Here is an 11,446-nt window from a genome sequence, read left to right as displayed (position 1 = left end):
TCATCCAAGTCCATATCCATTTAACCAGCCACCATATTCATACCTCCCATCATCATTAATCCTTCCCATTATAATTTTCATACCCTACCATTATCACTCCATATTGCACCACATATGGCACAATTTATATATTTATACACACAATCCTGCACACATACTTGCGCACACATACATACTCATGCCACACCCAAACACACACTCTGACACACATACACTCAGTCTAACACATATGTGCAGCTAATATATTAGCTCATGCTTACACACAATTACACATACACACTGCCTCTAACGCACACAAGTATGCTAACACTTATCCATTCACATTCATGCTTACATGCACATTTACACATATACACTCATGCTAACACACACTCCCACACTTACACATTCATGCTAAGAGACACACTTATACTTACACTTATGTAAACACCGAGTACACATATACACTCAAGCTAACACACACTTACACATACACACTCCCTCTAACACACACTTTTGCTAACACATTTACACATACACGCTGATGCTTACACACATTTACGCATACACACTCATGCTAACATACACTCACACCCTTATGCTAACAGACACATCTATACCTATACACTCATGCTAACACATACACATTCACTGTAACATACATACTCAGTCACATACCTCACCACTTCCTGGAAGTTTCTTTCAACTGTTCCTTGCAGCCGCGCTTTCACCCCAGGATCATCTAACATTGCGTTACGCAACTTTGCCGCGTTCATGCCTCCACAAGTATGCCCTGTGGGAAGGAGGAAGGATTTGTTTGTGAAAAAACAAACTCAGCAACTTGTGTGGATTACATAATAATGCTCAATAGATGATCATCAAAGTCCTCATATTCCATCCAAGGAAAGGGACCAGGGTCAAAATAGCATTTTTTAAACAGCTTTACAAAAAGACACAAAAGCAATCGTATAGCTAATATTGTTACAGTTGTAGCAAGCTGTGGACTTATATCATATTGAAGAGGTTAGTTCAACTGATAATTGTTACTATCCTATCAGAAATCCCAGGAATCTGAGTTAACCATATAATACAATGTTTTTAGATATTTAATTATTAAATTTAATCTGCTCCAAGATACCACTTTGACACAAATGTGTGTACAGGCATTTATAATTTCTCAAGACCTTGTTTTACTGTGCTTTCTCACATTCAAAATGGGTCTGATGGTATTTTATACCAAAAATATGAAATCTTTTTTTCTGATTACTGGCATTTCACTTTGCTTTTCTAGTTCTAGGCACCATTACTTGCATTATGAACTAGGATATTAAATTAAGCTACTGTATTTAATGTTTTGTGCCTTAATGTCCCCTTTTTACCTTATTCCATGATCCTTTTAGCATTTATTGACACACAAAGCCGTGTTGTTAATCTACTCTGACTCCATTTGCATGCATTTGGAAAATTAGAAATATTTTTATGTATATAAGGTTACTTGTTGTTTATGCCTACTTATTTAAACTGTTTCTGCTTTTTTTGATTCAGACAAAGGAGGGAATCTCAACACATTTTTACAGCTAGTTTAACACAACATGAGTTCAAGACAACATTTACTGTACTGTGAGTTACTCGTGCTGTGTACATGAGTTTAAGTGGTTAGCAATCAATATATGCGAGTCAAATCACATATCAGTAAATATGCTATTAGTGTGGATTCTATTTTTTTTCTTCAATAGTATTAAGATGGCTCCTAAAATTGAGCCTTGTGTACATATCTTGTTTCAGATCAAACGTGTGGTGCCCATGAATATGATTGTTCATGTATTAAATCTGTACTTACGTATGCACAGTTTGTGGAGTAAATATAGTTAATTTTGTGCCAACATTGCGCAATCATAAGCCAGTTATTTCATAACAAACACCAATCCCATGTCCGATTACGGAATTACTGGAGCTATTACCTAAGCAACATTAAAGGGCCAATTTCTTCACCCAAGACCTCCCTTTGGAACCTGTGACTGGCCCTGGTAATGTTGAATGTCAGTCAGTGTATTACTGGAATTGCAATAAATGCAAAAATATTGTACGACAACATTGGGCTGTAAAATGAATGAACAAAGTTGAATCTTTTTAAGAGCAATTTTTGGAATATTATTACAATTATGTAAAGACTGACCAGAAATTATTTTAAAGGTATAGTTAACGAAACAGCTTTTAACAATGCTAAATGAAATTACTAAAACATGGCTGACCCTCATGGAATACACAGAAGGTTGCTTTCTAATACATATTTATGCTTGGGAGAAAATTCTCTGTTGAAGAAAGTATCATCTTTAACTATGTAGATTATGTTCTTATTTTGTCTCAAATCACTGGATATTTACCTTGTTTTGTTTCTTGATATGAAGTTTATAAAGAAATTGTAGAGAAATATGTACTTATGTATCCATTACATTATAAAAGCTACTTACTGTTTGACCTCCATTTGCCCTACAAACTCCCCCCTCCCTCAGAGTATTATTTATATATAAATTATGTGAAGAAAAAAAGAGTGGAGGAAAAAAAAAACATGCTATAAGAAATGTATGCAATATTCACAGTCCCTAAAGCTACTGCATATCTCAAAATAAATTACTATGACAATTTCTTTTTTAGATGTTCTTCTGTAAAATAAAAAACATGACATCTGTAGTGGGGAGGCTGAAAAGAAAAAACAAAAGCGCAGAACTCATTCAGCTAGATTGTGGTAGTTTTATTATTTCTTGTAGCTGTAAGTCAAAGTTATAAAACTTGTGCATGGTTCACCAGATTCTATGAATTTTTTAGCACATCCCTAAAGGATTATTCTTAACACATGGGTTTCTGTGGTAGGCGTGTTTTAGATTTATGAGGAGTTGGCATTTCTTTTTCCGGTGATCAGTTGAATGATTCGTTTACCCTAATGTCAAGCTGACCCCCATAGAGAATTGCCAAGCTGTGAGGAGATATGTTAACGTTAAGCTTTGTTTTAGCTGAAAAGGTCATTTATTCCCATATAGGGTTAGTTTAGGACATAACTAAATTATATTCAGTATATTTTCATATGTATACATAAGCCATAGTAAATTAGTGATGTGAAAAAAAACACATATCACATACCAGGAGTGTAGATATTTGATGTATTTTGTAAGAAGTATTCATAAGATTAAGTTAAGTTAGATTTTATGAAAGTTTAGAAACAAACATGGAATCTATGGATCTATTGGTCCATATGTTGTATAAGCTCAGAAATATCGTCTAGTATGTTCTCTCTGATATAGTCTACAAATGGTGTAAAAAAGCAAAAATTTTGTTTCAACTTGTTCACCCTGACAATTACCTTCCAGTAGTTTTATGTTCTCAACTGGCAGCCATCCATTTTCAGACCTAAGAAGGAAACAATCATGCATATTCTAAAGGTTCCTCATGAATGACTTATTGCACTAAGCCCAGTATTTAACTTCTGATTAATTAGCTAAAATTATGAACACTCAGCAAATTCAGTGTTAAAAAACTAACTTGACTCAAGTTAAGATGTCGTTGTCTTCAAGAGACACAATCATGACAAAAAAATCTTTACACTTGTGAATTTCCATATGGCCTTCTGGACCCCTTTATAATAATTGTATGCTCCCCCATCCCCTGCTAATAGGGAGCCAAAGTTTTCTGCACCATCACAGGGTGGCCCATTTTGTCTTTACAGATGGCACCTTTTGGGTGTCAATCCCATGACACACAGAGGGTGTCTGAATGCACCTCACCCCATCTACCAAGGGGACTTAAGGGTTGGGGGTATAGGTTTTTAATTTACATTTTTATTTCAATTTTATTTCACTTAATCCCTTCCATTTCACTGGATAGAGATGGGCATGGGATAAGGTCTATGCCCCTTCAAAGGGTATTTTATCCTCCCTCACCCCAGTGGTTAGGGATTGGGAGGGAAAGATGCCATCAAAGGGTATTCTTTAACAATAACTCCTCAACCCACTGGGGGTCCATGCCTCCCTTAGGGCTTTTTATATTAGAATATGAAGGGACATAAACTCCCTTATTGGTTATTTAACTTTTAGCCCAAGAGGCTAATGTAAGGTTTGCATTGAGCAGTTTAGTAAACCTACAAGTGTCTTGAGTCGAGTCTGGTAAGTCAAGTTACTATGACTTTATAGTGAATGTATACAAAAGTATTAAGGAGATCTGGGTTTGCATGATTTTACAGGAAATCTCAGAAGGGGTCTATTCACTAAACATCATGTTCATTCTAATGGTTCTAAAGATGAAACAAAGGTATAGAAACTATTCTGGACAAGACTCTCAAACATCTCCCCAGACCCTTCTGTGTTCAGCATTACATGGATAATGAGTTTCAGGATTAAGGTTGACATTTTTTCTTTTCAGGGTCAGAACAAACTAGGTGAAATGCATGTAATCGTGTACCATTTATTCTTATTAGACTGCAATAAAAGGTGGCCAAGAGAAGATGTTATCAAGGGTGGAGATAATTTGGATTATTCATCTTCATTGTATAATTTGTTTTTATTTTTTTTTAGAAAAAAAGACATGCAACTGCCATTTTCAGTGCTGTACAAAGTATTTGCCCCTTTTTTCGATTTTTTACATTTTTGCATATTTATCATACTTAAATGTTTCAGGTCATCAAACTAATTTTAATATAGTGGCGTATTAAATTGTGTAAAAAAGCGCAAAGGTATTATCAATTAAGAAGTGCTGGAAACACAAAGATATCCCACACAGTGTTAGAATATAAATTCAAACAGTGCTGTGCACATTTCATACAAAACTAATATGAGGTGCTCAACCATGAACGGACAGCCGCTTCATAGCCACTCCTATGGTGCATCCCCGTTTGGGAGCATCGCATGTTTTAGCTCTCTGGAAAAATCTCCATCCTCATACCAGTCTGATCACGCCCAAAAGGCAGTCCATAATTGAAATATGGGGCAAATTTCTACCTGCACAAGGAAACAAAAAAACCCAGATATATCCTTTGGCCATGCATTGGCTTTGTCAGTGGGGCACAGTTGGAATACCTATAGGCATAAGAGAGCAAGAAGGTACATGTCTGGATTTACCTTTTCACTTGGGATAAGCCCCAAAAGATCAAAAACAGTAACATATGATACAAAAAGACGCCCAACCAAGAACAGACAATCGCTTCATTGCCTGTCCTATGTTGCATCCCAGCTTTGGAGCACCTCTAGTTTTACCCCTCTTGTGCCGTTACAGAAGAAAAACCTCCATCATCATATCGTTCTGACCCCGCTCAAAGGGCTTACAGTTCTATGGCCAGCAAGGCCAAGAGTCACAATAATTGAACAAGTTGAATTGGTTGTGAGGCAGTTGAATCTATTTTAGGGAGAGATACAACATTAAAATCCCTTCAACTAGAATACATTTTGAAAGGTTGTCAGGGACCATGCCGACGACCCGCCTTCACTCACCTGAATACCCGCTGGTCGGTCTTCCGCCACATCCACGCTGCAACTAGCTGGCACACGCGATCCCCACCTCCTTGTTCTCTGCCTCAGGAAGGAGGGGGCCACACGCGCTCCCGGTGATGTCACCAGCCCGGGAACATTCAAAACCCTGCAGCTCCTGCTGCTGGGCACTTGCTATAGTTTTCTCTCTGAGCGTTCCTATTTGTTCTGTTCTATTATCATCCTGACCCTGCTTATAAAACGGACTTTGCTGATTTTCTGGAGACCTTGACCCTTCTTGCATACCGGACTCCTCTGATATTATTATGCTTACAAAGGTATAACATTTATACTGACACATAATTATTTCTGGTACCAAAGCAAATTTTATTTACAAAAAAACGTACTCTATGGGGAACAGCTTTGCTGATGTATTTATGGCACATTGGGAGGAATACTTTGTGCGTGGAGAGTATGGCTGGTGGACAATGCTGATCTCCTATAAGACATAGGCTATATAGAGAAAAGTACACCTGACCATTACACCAACATGGACTTTTATGACATCACATTCTAAATACAAGGACATTAATATGTACTGTAGTTGGTCTCCCTTTGTAGTTCATCCCAAAGGTGTTCGATGGGGTTGAGGTCAGAGCTCTGTGAGAGCCAGTCAAAATCTTCCACACCAGACTCATTCAGTCATGTTTTTATGGACCTTGCTTTGTGCACAGTCATGCTGGAATAGAAAAGGGCCTTCCCCAAACTGTTCCCACAAAGTTGGAAGCATAGCATTGTCCAAAATGTCTTGGTATGCTGAAGGGGATGTACCAAGATATTTTGTTTTTCATATTGGATGACCCCCTGGCTCAATTTGAGGTCTTTCTATATTTGAACTAGTATCCAACTGACTTCCAACTATAATAAGAGTGGATTTTTTAAATCTGAAAATCTATATAGAAGATGCTAAGATTCAAACCACAACTTACTTTATGAACGTAGATGTAAATAGCCCCCCACAGCTTGGAAGCCCTCAGGCAGGGCACATGGCTTGGAAGCCCTCAGGCAGGGCACATGGCTTGGAAGATAGGTACGTCTGGGACAAAAATGAGGGTGGAGTCAAGAGTCATAGACGGGAGACAGATCACATACAGCAAAGCAGTAGCTTAGTATACAAGGCCAGGAACACAATGTTCAGGCCCTGAGGTTAGGATAACGCCTGGTTTAGATTGGGCCTTAATTGATGGCAGGTCTGTCAAGAGCACACAGGAATACCATGGCCAAGGAGAGACAAAAGGAAACAGCAACCCAAGATCCACCTGGTGGAGTAGTGGATCAGTGATTCACCTAGAATCCACAGTGTTGCATGTTCTAATCCCTGCGGTTCTTGACAACAAGACTTCAATCATCGGATGTAACTAGCATTGAAGACAGCAGGAAACGCTGCTCCTTAGGAACCTTGGTGGCACTGTGGCATAGCAATACCGTGTTTTACTGCACTGAGACTTATCCCAATAGCAAGACAGAACTTGTATTGAGGTAAGACAGGAACTGATTTTATTGGCAACAGCACAGACAGAGCCGTCCTTAGGCGTTGTGGCGCCGTGTGCGGACTACTCCTCTGGCGCCCCCCCTCACTGCCCCTTCAAACTACCCCCCCTCAAACTACCCCCCTCTCTGCCCCTTCAAACTACCCCCCCTCTGCCCCTTCAAACTACACCCCCCTCAGCCCCTTCAAACTACCCCCCCCTCTGCCCCCTCAAACTACCCCCCCTCTGCCCCTTCAAACTACCCCCCCTCTGCCCCTTCAAACTACCCCCCCCCACTTACCTTGTTGCCGGAGTCCTGCGGTGAGAGCGGGAGGCATCCGTCTTGTTGAGGCATCCGGCACTCAACATGAGATGCCGGCACCGCGACGGAGTCACGGAGAGTAAGGGGCGCCGAGCGGTTGCTGAGAACTTCACGAGCAACCACTCGGCACCCCTGCCCGGGACTTAGATTAAAGCATCGGGTTTTTTTTGTTTTGTTTTTTAAACTTTATTTAACATGAATGATGTTAACTAAAGTTTAAAAAAAAATTTAAAAAAAATTATGTTTTAACCCCTTCGTGACAAAGGCTGATTCTATACCCTTCGTGACAATGGCTGTTTTATCGTTTCTGCGGTGTTTCTGTTTAGCTGTAATTTTCTCTTAACCCATTTACTGAACCCACACAAGTTATATATTGTTTTATTCAGGACAAGAAGGGCTTTCTTCAGACACCATAATTTTTTCCATATGATGTAATTTCCTATAATAAAAATAATAAAATATGACGAAAAATAAAAAAAAATACACATTTTCTCACTTTTATTTGAAAAATCTTTTATTCATCATAAAAAACTGCTGAAAAAACCCGCTAAATAGATTCTACTATTTGTCCCGAGTTTAAAAATACCAAATGTTTTTATGTTTTTTTGCTTTCTTCTACACGTTATGGGGCAATAAGTACAAGTAGCGTTTTGCTAATTCAAAACCATTTTTCTCTGAATCTGGTAATTTTGTCTCCATGTGGTATTTGGGGCATCTTTGAAGCCAGCAAATTAAATTTACCCCACCAAACCATATATTTTTGAAAACTAGACACCCCAGGGTATTTTAGATGCTGATAGTTTAACCCTTTCCATGCACTAATCCTACCACCAACCCTTGTCAAAGTTTGTGATAGTAATTGTTTTTGGTGTTTTTTTCACACACTTTGTACTTCAGGTGTGAAATTACAGCTCCTGGTATATGTCACTGTCCCACAACACCCCGATATGTGTTCAGCAACATCTCCTGAGTACATTGATACCCCACATGCATGGGTTTGTCAGATTGTTTGGGGACAAAAGGGCCACATTTGGAACATGAGCAATTCAGTTTTTCAACTAGGAAGTTTTACATCTGGGTAAAGAAAAATGCTTGTACCCAACTATCAGTAGGGACAGGTTACAAGAAAGCCTGGCCTATCTCCAAGAAGGGATTGGATCTAGCACCTTAAGCGGTCCCTCATGCCACGGAATGGACACAGGGTTCACTTGACAGTGCAAATAAAAACGCTTAAAAAATGGTGGAGCAAATAAAAGCTAAAAAACAGTAAATGTAACAAAAAATGTAAAAAAAAAATACAAAAATGGAGCAGGAACAAAAAAAAAATTTTAAATGGGAAACTGTGTGATACAACTTGAAGCAGTCACCGACACAGAGTGCAGGTTTTCCAGGGCAATCTGGACAGTAAAATGTGGTGTCCTTTCTTTGCCCCCTGCTGTAGCATACCCTGCATCTCTTTTGGGGATTCTGCTTCTTTGCTGTAGGGGGGATTTTAAAAATAAAATGGGTAGCCCCAATCCTGCTGGTTCCCATCACCACTTGGGGACAGGTGCATCACGGTACAAGATACTTGAAATTACTTGGAGCTGAAACTGCAAAAAAGACAGTTTCAGCCCAGTGTCTGCTTTTTTGTGCAACAAAAAAGCGTTATAGGTTGCAATTTGCATTAGGTAAATTGCAACCTTCTTGTACCAGGCCTTTGTCTTCCTCATAATGAGGTAGGGCTGTAGGAGTTGATCTGACAGATCAACTCCACCCATGTTCTTATTATAGGCCCTGATGCACACTGGCTTTCTAGTGACCCCAGCTCTGCCACGGACAGAAACCTCCACGGTTCTCTCATCGTGGATGGTGCTCAGCATGCACACCTCTTTTCTGTCCCTGAACTTCAATGCCAAAAGCTCCTCTTGACGTAGAGCTGAGGTCTCCCCCTTTCCTAGCCGGGTTCGTGCCAGGTGTTGTGGGAAACCCAAGCGGTTCTTTTTTATAGTACCGCAAGCTACTGTATCGAAACAATACAGCAGCTTGAACAAAGGGACGCTTGTATAGAAGTTATCTACATACAAGTGGTAGCCTTTGTTCATAAGGGGGAATATTAGGTCCCAAACAATCTTGGCACTGGTGCCCAGATGTTCTGGGCAACCTGGAGGGTCAAGGTAGCTATCCTTACCCTCGTATACCCGGAAGGCATGAGTATACCCGGTCTCGCTCTCGCAGAGCTTATACACCTTCACTCCATACCTAGAGCGCTTGGAAGGAATATACTGCTTGAATCCCAGCCTTCCTTTATATTTCATCAGGGATTCATCCACGCAGATATTCTTTCCAGGTGTATAAACCTCTGGAAACCTGGCAGCGAGATGGCTAATCAGGGGGCGGATTTTGTAGAGCCTATCAAACTGGGGGTGCTTCTTAGGGGGGCACAGGCTGTTGTCATTAAAATGCATGAAATGAAGAATCATTTCATACCTTTGCCTAGTTATAGTCTGGGCATAAATGGGGGTACTAAGGATGGGGCTGGTGCTCCAGTAGGAGCGGATGGAGGGCTTTTTTATAATGCCCATTAACATTGTGAGTGCCCAGAATTGAAGAAATTCTGGCACATCAATGGGAGTCCATGGCTGTTTTGCCCAAAAAGAATTAGGGCTAGCAGCACGGTGCTGCTGGGCATAAAGGTTAGTTTGTGTGACAATGTCTCCCAAGACATCATCTCCCAAAAAAACCTGCACAAATTGCAGTGGAGTGAATCCTGTAACATCAATATTGATGCCAGGAATTCCAGAAAAAGGAGGGATAGCTGGCTTGTACCTATTAGGCACTACCCATGCCTCTGGTGCACTGCCACGACTACGTGTGGCAGGCCTCCTAACAGCCACAGATACATCACTAGATGTATCTGTGAACTGACCAACGTCAAAATCTGACGCTGTATCAGTGGCCTCAAAATCTGTGGCCAAAACGGCATACGCCTCCTCAGCCGTATACCTGCGCTGCATGGTTACAATTGCAGCAAAAATAGTGGAGAAGGAAAGGGTTAATGGCTCTAATAAAAATAAAAAAATTTAAAAAAAATAAAAAAAGAAAAAAAAAATGTAAAAAAAAAAGAACCCCAAAAACAATTGCCACTATGCAAGATCACTGTTTATGCAGTGATCAATGGCAATGAAGGGGTTAATATTGAATGGGCCTTTGGATAAATATATATATTTTATTTTATTCAGAATACCTGTCACACACCGATCTGTCTCTCTCCCTCACTAGAAGCAAGTGAAGGAGGGAGGCAGATCCAATACTGGTCAAAGGCAATGTTTAGAAAACATTGCCTTTGATTTATCAAATCATGATCACTCTTATGAGTGATCTGACCACTAGAGGTGTTATTCACTGGATGTCCATGACATCCAGCAACACCCCCTCCGATGATGACAGCAGGCTCCGCCCCCGGCTTGATGGGCGCCGCCATCTTGAAACACCGCGTGTGTTTCGAAGACGCCGGGAAGGTAAGTAAGCATTTAGGAAGCGATCACGAGTCGCTTCCTTTGCTAAACAGGTGTTGCAAAGATGCCTCGCTACTGAGGCATCTTAGCAACACTAGCTAAGCAAAGGAAGCGACTCGCGATCGCTTCCTAAACCCGTTTTTCGGCGGGTCTTTCAAACATGCAGTCTTTCAAACATCCTTTTTTTTTCGCCCCTAGGAGCGATCGTGGGGGGGGCAGAATGTTTTTTTTGGTGTTACTCAATGCCTCGATGTCGAGGCATTAGAGCAACACCGTTTGAGTGAAAAAATCGATCACGGATCAATTTTTTCACCCGTTTTAACAAATGACGGTCCTGGCACGTCATTTGTCGTTAACGACATGTTTTTCCGTGACGTGCCCGGACCGGCAATTGTCATCAAGGGGTTAAGTTAAGTCCCGGGCAGGCGCCCCTGCTACCATGGCGCCCTGTACGGTCGCACAGGTCGCACACCCCTAAGGCCGGCCCTGAGCACAGATATTTATACATACAACATACCATATTTGCTTGATTATAAGACAACCCTGATTATAAGACGACCCCCCCAAAATCTGAATATTAATTTAGGAAAAAAAGAAAAAGCCTGAATATAAGACGACCCTATAGGAAAAAAGTTTTACCAGTAAATGTTACTTTATGTAAACTAT

At 40.4% G+C, this 11,446-nt stretch overlaps 1 non-coding gene across 1 annotated transcript; it reads right to left on the bottom strand.

Annotated features, from left to right (window-relative positions):
• Positions 1-8,373: 8,373 nt before the first annotated feature.
• Positions 8,374-8,503, bottom strand: LOC149297895 (small nucleolar RNA SNORA35). The gene has a single exon (XR_016272477.1). It is a non-coding gene; the product is annotated as a small nucleolar RNA SNORA35 (small nucleolar RNA).
• Between the last annotated feature and the right edge of the window lie 2,943 nt (positions 8,504-11,446).

Source organism: Sceloporus occidentalis, unplaced genomic scaffold (assembly GCF_023333645.1).
Source record: "Sceloporus occidentalis isolate IW3139 unplaced genomic scaffold, rSceOcc1.0.p SCAF_36, whole genome shotgun sequence".
Classification (NCBI taxonomy): Eukaryota; Metazoa; Chordata; class Lepidosauria; order Squamata; family Phrynosomatidae; genus Sceloporus; species Sceloporus occidentalis.
This window is presented reverse-complemented; position numbering and strand designations above follow the sequence as displayed.